Consider the following 10173-nt stretch of genomic DNA (forward strand, 5'->3'; position numbering starts at 1 on the left):
ATGTCGACCATCTCGGATAGATGCCATCAGCTAGATAGTACCCTTTGTTGTATTGGTGCCCATTGATCTCGAAGTTCACCGGAGGAGAATGGCCCTCAACGAGCTTGGCAAAAACAGGAGAGCACTGCAGCACGTTGATGTCATTGTGAGTTCCTGGCATACCAAAGAAGGAGTGCCAAATCCAGAGGTCCTGTGTGGCTACCGCCTCAAGCACCACACTGCAACCGCCTTTGGCGCCTTTGTACATCCCCTGCCAACCAAATGGGCAGTTCTTCCATTTCCAATGCATGCAGTCGATGCTTCCAAGCATCCCAGGAAATCCTCTTGCTCCATTCTGGGCTAGGATCCAAGCAGTGTCTTCCGCATTGGGTGTTCTCAAGTATTGTGGCCCAAACACTGCCACCACTGCCCAACAGAACTTGTAGAAACACTCTATGCTGGTGGACTCGACCATGCGCCCATAGTCGTCGAGTGAATCACCGGGAGCTCCATATGCAAGCATCCTCATCGCTGTCGTGCACTTCTGGATGGAGGTGAATCCAAGAGCGCCAGTGCAATCCATCTTGCACTTGAAGTAGTTGTCGAACTCCCAGATGGAATTCACAATCCTGAGGAAGAGCTTTCGGCTCATCCAATAACGGCGCCGAAATGTTCTCTCGCCATGAAGTGGAGCATCGGCGAAGTAGTCGGAGTAGAGCATGCAGTAGCCTTGCAGACGATGCCGGTTCTTTGCTTTCACCCGCCCCGGCGCCGAGCCACCTCGACGCGGCTTTTCATTGCTCGCCAGCAGCTGGGCGAGGGCGGCGAGCACCATCAGATGCTCTTCTTCCTGGACATCGGCCGCGGCTTCCTCCTCCAGCAACGCGGCGAGCTCTTCCTCCTTATCCGAGTCCATCGCCGACATAGTCAAAACGCCGAACACCTTGCGCTCGGTGGGCGTGTACCCGTCGTTAAACCGCGCCTCCGCGGCCGGAAACGGCGGCCGGAAACGCCCAGCTGCTGCAGGAGGGGCTGCCACGGCGAAGCGCTGCTATTTTTTGGCGGGGAATGGCTATCTAGCGGAGTAGGCCGGCGGCCGTCGCCGGGATATAGCTAGTGGTGGCCGAGGGCGCGGGGGGTGCGAGGTGAGTCGGGGGAAGAAAACCTTGACTTTTCCCCTGTCGGTGTGGGCCAGGCGTGCTTTTCCCTAGCGCCGGAGCCCCCAACGGCTCCCTAGCGCGCCGGGTTCGGCCTGTGACCGCCGGGCGGAAAAAAGGTCCGAACCGGCGATTTTCGGCGTCCTGGGGGCGCTACTGGGCCGTTTTTTCGGCGCCGGCGCCGAAAAAGTGGCCTAGGGGGGCTGTTGGGGGCGCGGCTGGAGATGCCCTTAATAGGTAGGCACGAGTTTTCGCCGACCGAGAGGACTGGGGCACAAGTCGGGGGATCCGGCTTGCCTGCTCCCTCCCCATGCTCCCATCCGTGCTCCCACTTCATCCAAGTCGGGAGCCGCGCTGGATGGGACAGGGCGAGGTGGGATCTGCATGCAACGCAAGAAATCTCGCTGGATCAGCGCGTAGGTGGGCAAAACGGAGAGTTAAATGGCGCATGCATCAGCCAACCCGTTAATTGAATATGTACGAAAATAATGCATCGAATTTCTTGTGTAGGAAAACATTCAAATCCTCCTGACCTGTGTGGTGACTAGTGCTATTGTGCTAATGACGATTAGCACTGGTGGAATGTGCATGAGGTGGAAATTAAAACCGAGTCATAAAGTGCTGCAGTGTATGCCAAAACCTTGCTCTTCGCTAATGACTATTACAACTTGCATTGTGTTGATTAAAAAAACATGGATCTGTCTTAAACTGTACATTGAGTGTCACAAAACTTGATTACTGCCTTTAGAGACTCATTAAGCGTGGTTCACCATGACGGATTGTACATTAAGAGTTTGAAAAAGAAATTGCATCGCCTAGTCTGCAAACAAAAAAGAAATTTATTACTGCATGCTCGAGTGACAAGACGGCCGAGCGTGGTAGGACAGGCTAACAAGGGACAAATTGTGCCGAGTGTGGTACTTGTTGTAACCAGTTCCAGATTTCTTCATACAAAGGGGATGGATCGGGGAACATTTGCTACTACTAGTGAACGAATTCAGGACCAAACAATGTGCTTTACCCATGATATACTGCATGCTGTAAAAGAACCGCTACGTTGTTATACATTGGTTCATAACTGCGCTATGACGATCCACACGCAAACGAGTGGTGCCGATAAGCATATCACTGGACGCCGTGCACCAAAGGAGCTTTTCGTATCTAGAAGTTCCTTTTGAGCCTTGCCTTCTCTGAGCTGGTCAATCCAAGCTGCTCGTACCAATCCTTACATCATGTCACCCTACATATATGTCAGGTCTCAAGCCAAGTCTGTGCCCGAGAGCAATGCCATATGTGGCTACTTGATTAACATGGATTGAGAAAGGACATCGATCCTAGAGGGTATTATTATTATATTCTGTCTCACTTGAATAAAAATGAAATATAAATGTTCTTGATTGGTATTATATTCTGTCTCACTTGAATGAAACTGAAAGATAAATGTTCCTGATTGTAACAACTGGGCAGAGCCTAGAGGATGTCGCTAATCATGTAGGAGATCTTTTTGTCAGATATTGCTTTTTAGAATTTTAGTCGATATCAAAAGTATCGCAGACTAAAATCCGATTTTACTATTAATCATCAACTTACCTTTGTTTCAAAACTCTTTTGAAAAGAAGAGGATTTTTCTTCATGAATGTTCCATCATCTGATTTATATTCTTTACAGTGGCAGAGCTAGCCGAAAATCACTTGGGGAGGGGGGGGGGGGGGGGGGGGGGGGGGGGCAGGGGCCCCCTGGCCCCAACATAGCTCCACTACTGATTCTTTGTGCAGTTTTCAGAGGTAGTAAAAGTTCCTGTCCACATAGACCAACCATGGCATGTAAACAAGGGGAACAGATTTTTGTGATTACTAGTGTTTTTTCCCTTTATTTCACAGGTTTGACGACGATCTCATGTGTTGCTGCACCTATTCGGAATGCGTTTTAATGTACTCATACCTCTCCATGCATGATGTCTGGTTTTCTGTTAATGTTATAAGGTTCGCTAATTCTGTTCTTGTTTTCTGTTAATAAGTTCAACTCTTGCTTCTACAATGTTGTCTTGTTCTGCGTCTACCTTTCTAAAAATTGCTTGCACATCTGGGACACTAATATTAATGTGGCACCTTGTGCCCATTGCAGACTTAAATGCTAGCATGCCATGTATGATTAGAACCTGGTGTTATTGCTGAACCGTTCTTGCATATATTAGCCACATACCTGAGTACTGATCCACAAAGACTGCGATAAAGATAACCACGATTGGCTCATGTTTAGATTGCTGGAGCACTCTAGTGGCATATATTAGCCATATCGTTGTATGATTAGAATATGGTCAAGTATCGCTCAAACATGTTATATACCTGTAGAGCTTCTTCATATACAGCTCTCTTATCACAACCAAGGGATCTATTTTCCACGTTTGGATGGCTTTGCATGCCAAAACCATTGAAAACTGACTAGTATTTTTCCCCTTTACTTCGCAGGTTCTACGACGATCTCGTGTGTTGCTGCACCTATTCGGAAATGCGTTTTAATGTACTAGTACCTCCATGCATGTTCTTTGTTCTTCGGTTTGCTGATGGTGTTTGGATTGCTGATGGGTTAAGGTATTTTTCACTTGCAGGTTGGTCACATTGGCTGCCTGCATCTACGGCATGGTCCTTTGCACCCGCTTCTTCTATGGTCCTTTAGCATGGAGAAAGCTCGCTTGACAAAACATATGGAACTATAATTAACCTGAAAATGTAGGGGGAGGGGGGGGGGGGGGCATCGGCCCCCTAGCCCCAACATAGCTCCGCCACTGATTCTTTGTGCAAGTTTTCAAAGCTAGTAAAAGTTTTATGAGTAGGTAATTTATTCCCCTGCTCTAATCAGTTCGCTGTGCTATTTTTGTGCCATTTCTCTTTGTGTTTGTTTCTGATTAGCGGACTGAATTTTCCTGGATGAATTAGTAGAGATCTGACTTGGAGATAAGAACTACTGTAAAAAAATCATAATTACTAGTACAACTTAACACGGAATTAATTTCGGATCCCTTGATATGAGAATTAAGCATGTTTTTTGTTGCGGGAGTAGAATTAAGCATGTTAACTAGGCATATGAGTTAGTTAATATAATTATGTACGAAAGAGCATGTCCTGATGCTTCGGATTAGCACGCAGTGGAATTAGTTCTAGATCATTTGATTGCAAGCCCAAATATGTGAGCTGGTGGTAATTTTGTAGTGAATTTTTTTCATAATGAATTGAACACACACGATGTTTCAGATTAGTATGGAATCAGTTCTGGATCCCTTGATTTTAAAATTGAAGTACCTCAGCTAGCAGTGATTATGCAGAGAAGATGGTGTAGGAAACGGTAATATATATACACATAAAGTATTTCATATCCACTGTCTCACTACTTGATCAAGATCAAATTGACCGTGGCTAAGGTTTAGACATAAAATACATAACCTTGGGTTACACAAAACGGATGATCCGGGACGACAACATCTACGGTCGAAACTGACAACCACACTATCTGCCGCGTCTAACAAACCACGTCTTGCATTGGAGGCTTTCAACTGTCCCCAATCACTTCTTTTTCTGCCCTTTTGGATTCTCCGAAGGAAAAAGTTCCCTTGCTGCTTGCCTAATTGTTCAAAAATGCCATGATAATGTACCTGCACCAATATGTTCACAGTTTATAATCGACACTATTTCAGTTATCTGGATTTTCATCACGTAAAGTTTATCATGTATAGAGCAACAACATATTAAATCATAATAGAAACATCTTTTCAGTCCACAGTACTATTTTTGTTCACACGCTAATTACCATCATGTCTGATGGATCCAGGTCAGCTAGCCCTGCAGTGGTTGCTTCAGTGGGTTTTGACCAACTCAGTCCTGATTGCTGCATCTCAATCTCATGAGGCATGCCCCTGGTGCTGAATGATCAATATTTTTCATGAGTGAATCAATTGCAGCTTGGCGGAAAGTAAACATAGTTATTTCTGGTAAGCCATTTCTTTTTGACTTTTCTAAAATTGCTTGCACGAGTAGTGATGCTATAAGATGCATGTGCGCTGATGTGGGTCGTATTTTTTGTTGTTTTCAAAGTGAATGAGACCAAATTATATCTCATCTAGATGAGTTCTAGGTACTCCCCCATCATTTTACCTTGAATCGATGAACAAAGAAGCCAAACAATTTTGTAATGTGACACGTATTAGAAGGATAACTCTCAGAAACATGAGTTAACAGGTTGTCTACTGTTTGACACATTGATTCAGAGATGACATCCCTACTCGTGCACTGCTTCGCACCCAATCCCATCCTCTCCTCCCACTCCAAAGTCCAAACCAGCCGCCACACAACCCTAGCCCCCCTTCCCCTCGATCCTCACGGTCCCTCCGTCCTCCTCGCTCTTCATTGCCGCTGCCTGCTACTCCCCCTCCACCGCCGTTGCTGCTTCTTGATCACAATAGCCCATCCACCTCGCCTTCCTTCTTTTCGTTGTCTATATGCGGCCGTCGGCGGCGCCTGGTTTCAGATCGGGCGCAGGTTAGGCGAGCTCGATGGTGGGTTGCGTGAGGCTACATCTACATGCAGAGGGAGTAGGCCGAGGACAGGGTGAAGGAGTAGGCCGGCCCTCATGGCCATGGGGGCGGCGCCGTTGGCTTGCCGGACGCCGTCCCTCTCAACCCGAGCTCGCCTCACCCTCGCGGCGACGACCAGTAGCTCGAGTAGGAAGGGTGAGGGGCCATCAAGATCTAGCTGGCAGCGTTCTCCCTGGCGTCCGCACACAGAGGACTGGCGGCCTCTGGTCAGTGGTCACCGGTTGGTGCCTCTTCTCTCCTCGTGCCACCGGCCTCCACCTCCTCCATCCCTCGATTCAGCCAAGGCGACGGGGATCAAGATCCAGGGCGGCACACATCATCCTCCCGTTTCCCCTCTGCCTACCACCGAGCCTAGAGATGGCAGTAGCAAGGAGCATGAGAGGGGTGACTGGATCAGGTGGTCCATGCTGAAGAAGAGGGCGTTCGTCTGGTTTGTTTTCCTCTCTTGCTTGATCTGATTTTTTTTGGTCAAAACAGGGGTTGATTTCTTCGTTGGCCGATCTGATTTGATGCTGATTTTCCTCTTCCAGATAATGTTCATGGCCTTGTTGTGGTAACACCATGGTCCGTGGGGAACAAGAATAACACCTCTGCTACAACCGAAGTCTGGACCTCCACCGACAATGACATCTCTAGGTGACTCTACATAATTGCATCTTTAATTTGTTGGTTGCGCAGTACATATTTTGGTCTTTTTTTGCATGTTTTGTTGACTTCATCTGCGGCTAGCTGACCGCAGCATGCTTTACTGACTCAACTATGATGACACGGATGTAAGGGAAACCATGTGAGTGTATTTTGGCTGCTTGCCGACGGAAAGTGCCCACTAGATTCATATCTGCTTGAACCATGATCCCGCCGTTAAAATGTGCAACTGTGTATGGCGCAACAAAGCTTACATTCCGTGCATTAAGCTGGTTAGTCCCCTTTCAGTGTTGTTCACCCAATTAGATGCTTGTTATTCTCTCTAAAATGATAGTTCAGCCTTCAATAATTTAGATTATGATTTTTTGTATGTTTGTTATGCCTTCCTTAAATCTTAATGATGCAGTATCTTTGTTCCTAGATCCTGTAGGCTGTAGCTGGCCTTACTTTTGCTGCGATTTGTTCTTCCCAATTTGATAAAATAACCTGCTAACGCATGATCAACAGATTGGTCTAACCAATTACATCTGTCATTAATTGTGAGAACCAAGCCAATGAAAATGGGCATGAATCGGTCTTGTCAGGGTCTACTATTCAGTGTTTGCATATGTCATATTGTTGATGTTCGCAAAACTGCATGTATCTTTTCCCAACAAAACTGTCAATGAGCTGTAGATTTTCAAAATCAGTTTGGTAGCTCAAAACTATCTGCCTTGATTCAAATCGGGGTTGTTCGATATCGTGAAATAAGCAACATGCCCCTTGCGAAACCATACTTTGAATTTGCAATTCGCAAACTGGGTTTTTGTTTCTCACACTTTATCTTCTAAAAACATCATCAGAACTTACGGCCATAATTAATAATAAGGTGCAATCTCAGTCATTTAGTTACATGCTTCAGTTCAGACTTTGCAGAGCGAGAGCTGGTGTATCAATATTTTCCGTTACCACGCCCGCTTCTGTATGACATGAGTTCTTATGTTTTCAGAACACTCTGAGTGGGCTTAACTATTTCTGTTGACAAATCACTTTTGTAACTTAAAATACATCGGTGATTACTGGAGTTCCGGAGAAACATTCTTCTTATTGTTTACATATGATCAAGATATGGCAAAGCCCTTCATGGGATTCAAGGGGAATATGCAACATATGTGGTGCCTTTTGTAAGCTAAGCCGGGTTATTGAAGTAATTGTTCTTCAGGTATTCCTTTAATTCTTTTTAATATGATGCCAAGATAACCATGGTGGCTCCTCTGTAGTGTTTGGATTTCTTGGAAATCTTTTCCTTTTGGCAATTTCTTTTATCGCTCATTTTTTGGGAGTACTCTGTTGATTCATATTACACCCTTAATAAAGTTTTTGTTTCAGACCTACATTCAGTCAGTCATCCATTGGCACTTTAAGTCCTGTGAAGCACCTATATTATTTGTCAAAATCTCATTTTGTTGCAATACAACATTAGCATTGATTCAAAGCTTGGTTTGGTTGTGAATGCAACATATGTTTTTATCTTTATAATATTTATTATGTTGCTAATTTCAGTGCTTCAGTTTTGTCAGTCGTCACATGAACATGATGAACGTGAAGAGACAATGAAAGAACGAAAGAAGGGGATAAAGTTCCTTGCAGCACCTATAGTGATAGCATCTCGAGGGATTGACAGGGGACGCCTGTACCCGTTCGGCCCTCCGCAAGACTTGTCGTCGTCGTTCTTCTCCAAAGATCTTGTCCCTACAGAGGTTAGCAAATAAGTGGAAAAGATAGAGACACAGGGCCTTGGTTTGGTTTCTGTTGGCAAATAATCTGGAATAGTAGCGGTTGCTGCCCACATGATTTGTTTTCATATACATTATAATTCAGAGGCAGGTTGGATTCTGGAAATCAGAGTCAATGGTGGATCAGAGAGGTGTGTGTGCATCATGCTTCTATTTGTGTTTCATGTTTTTTGGGGAGTTATTTTGGCCGGTATTTTATTCTGGTCATTTCTTCCATCAATTTGTTTAAAATCACTTTGATTTCTTCTATCATGAATGAAAATATGCATTTCCTCTATGAAGAGCCTGCTACATACTAACTTTTGTCTAATTGATCAATAATGACTTTGTTATTAGAGAATTCCTTTTTGATGGAAAGAGAATGTTATTTTGTTTTGTATTTAATTATTTTATTGATGACCAGAGAATAGATATGTTACATTATCCCTTTTTGCATCATTGAATTCCATTCAACCTGATAAAGTATGTTTGACAAATAAATGATTTTCTTCAAGCGGCCATGTTCCTTTGTTTAATGCAGTTTGTTTTTCGCCTATGGTTGAGTACTCCCTATGGTTAGGTGTCAATCTTCTAATTCATCCACCAGATTATTTTTTGCGCCTTCTGGTTGCTTATCCACCTTAGCAGTAAACTTATAGTAGTATTATGTGTTGCTTGTTATCTACCTCGATGCCATACTAATTCTATTATTTCAAAATTGCAGGCGCCATATTAGTTCAGTTGTTATCTACCTTGATGCCATACTAATTTCTGTGAATCCAAAATTGCTGGCACCAGTTCCTGTTGCCTGTTGGTGCAAGGACCCACGCCTTCCATCTGAGAAATGTAAAGGATGGATCAATTGGCATGGTCAGCTCATGTATAGTTCTTTGTCTCTCTGGAAGATGACATGCATCTCACCACACAATCCCAGGTTAATGGATTGCGAAAGCTACAATGTAGATGCATTATGCCTTTATTTTCTGGGTACTAACTTCAGATGTCCAGTTTGTTACTGTTACCTGTACCAATGTATCCTTAAGATAATAACTTTAGATAAACAATCTGCTGCGTACTAATGTATATTTCTATACAAGCTATCCTTGCAGCTTTTTTAGGCAAGATATCCTCAATGGCTGTTACGCCTTGGTTCCCAACATCACATGGTAATCCTTGCAGCTTCTTTGGGAAGGTAGCACTGATATATACATTCAACTTACTCAAGTTCTAAAACTGCTCCTCTTGACCTGTTTCAGCTTTGTGGGCGAGTGCATGATAATGGCAACTTGGTGTTCGCCTACTAAAAGGAAGGAGCTGTTGAGCTAACTTTCCTCTACTTCACATGACCGGAAAGAGGTCAAGTGCTAATCGCAATGTATGCGAAATCTATGCATTTGTCAGTATTTTTGCTCTGGTCTATGTCAGTTGACTCTCCATGTTTGTGTAGTAACTATCAGATGTTGAGTGTCTTCGAAACTTTATGAATTCTGGGATTTGCTTTGTAATTGTAATCATGAAATTGGTGTGGCTCAGTGTCGCTGTGTTTTGTAATGTTTGCCTTTTACTCACTACTAGTTGAAGCAAAAGATTCTGAAGAAGTGAGATCATTGATATTTGATCTCTTTATTACTCCCTCTGATTCAAAAAAAAGTGTCGTGACTTTCGTTTGAACTAAAGTCACGACCCTTTTTTTGGATTGGAGAGAGTAGTTGATTATGACCTAAGAAATGCAAATATTCCCAAAGCACTTATATTTTTAAATATACATTCTTTTATGTTTAAGGATCTAAATTCTTAGCGTGAGTATTTGCTCAAACAGGTGATTGTGTTGAAAAAATACACATAATTCCAACGGGAGCTACCAAATTAAAATGTGTATATACATCTCATTTTAGACAACAAGTCACCATTTTTTCTGTTAAAGGAAATAAAATTTGTTATCATATGTGCTTGACAACAACTAATAAACCAATTAAACCAGATGATTTTTGAATGCAACTCTGTGCTACGAAATTAAAATGTGTATATACATCTCAATGTAGACAACAAG

At 43.7% G+C, this 10173-nt stretch overlaps 1 long non-coding RNA gene across 1 annotated transcript; it reads left to right on the forward strand.

Moving 5' to 3' along the window:
- The first annotated feature begins 5554 nt into the window (after positions 1 to 5554).
- Positions 5555 to 9273, forward strand: LOC123098828 (uncharacterized). The gene is made up of 5 exons (XR_006447988.1): positions 5555 to 6154; positions 6255 to 6641; positions 7358 to 7570; positions 7920 to 8275; positions 8848 to 9273. It is a non-coding gene; the product is annotated as an uncharacterized lncRNA (long non-coding RNA).
- The last annotated feature ends 900 nt before the right edge of the window (positions 9274 to 10173 follow it).

This window comes from Triticum aestivum, chromosome 1B, assembly GCF_018294505.1.
Source record: "Triticum aestivum cultivar Chinese Spring chromosome 1B, IWGSC CS RefSeq v2.1, whole genome shotgun sequence".
Lineage (NCBI taxonomy): Eukaryota > Viridiplantae > Streptophyta > Magnoliopsida > Poales > Poaceae > Triticum > Triticum aestivum.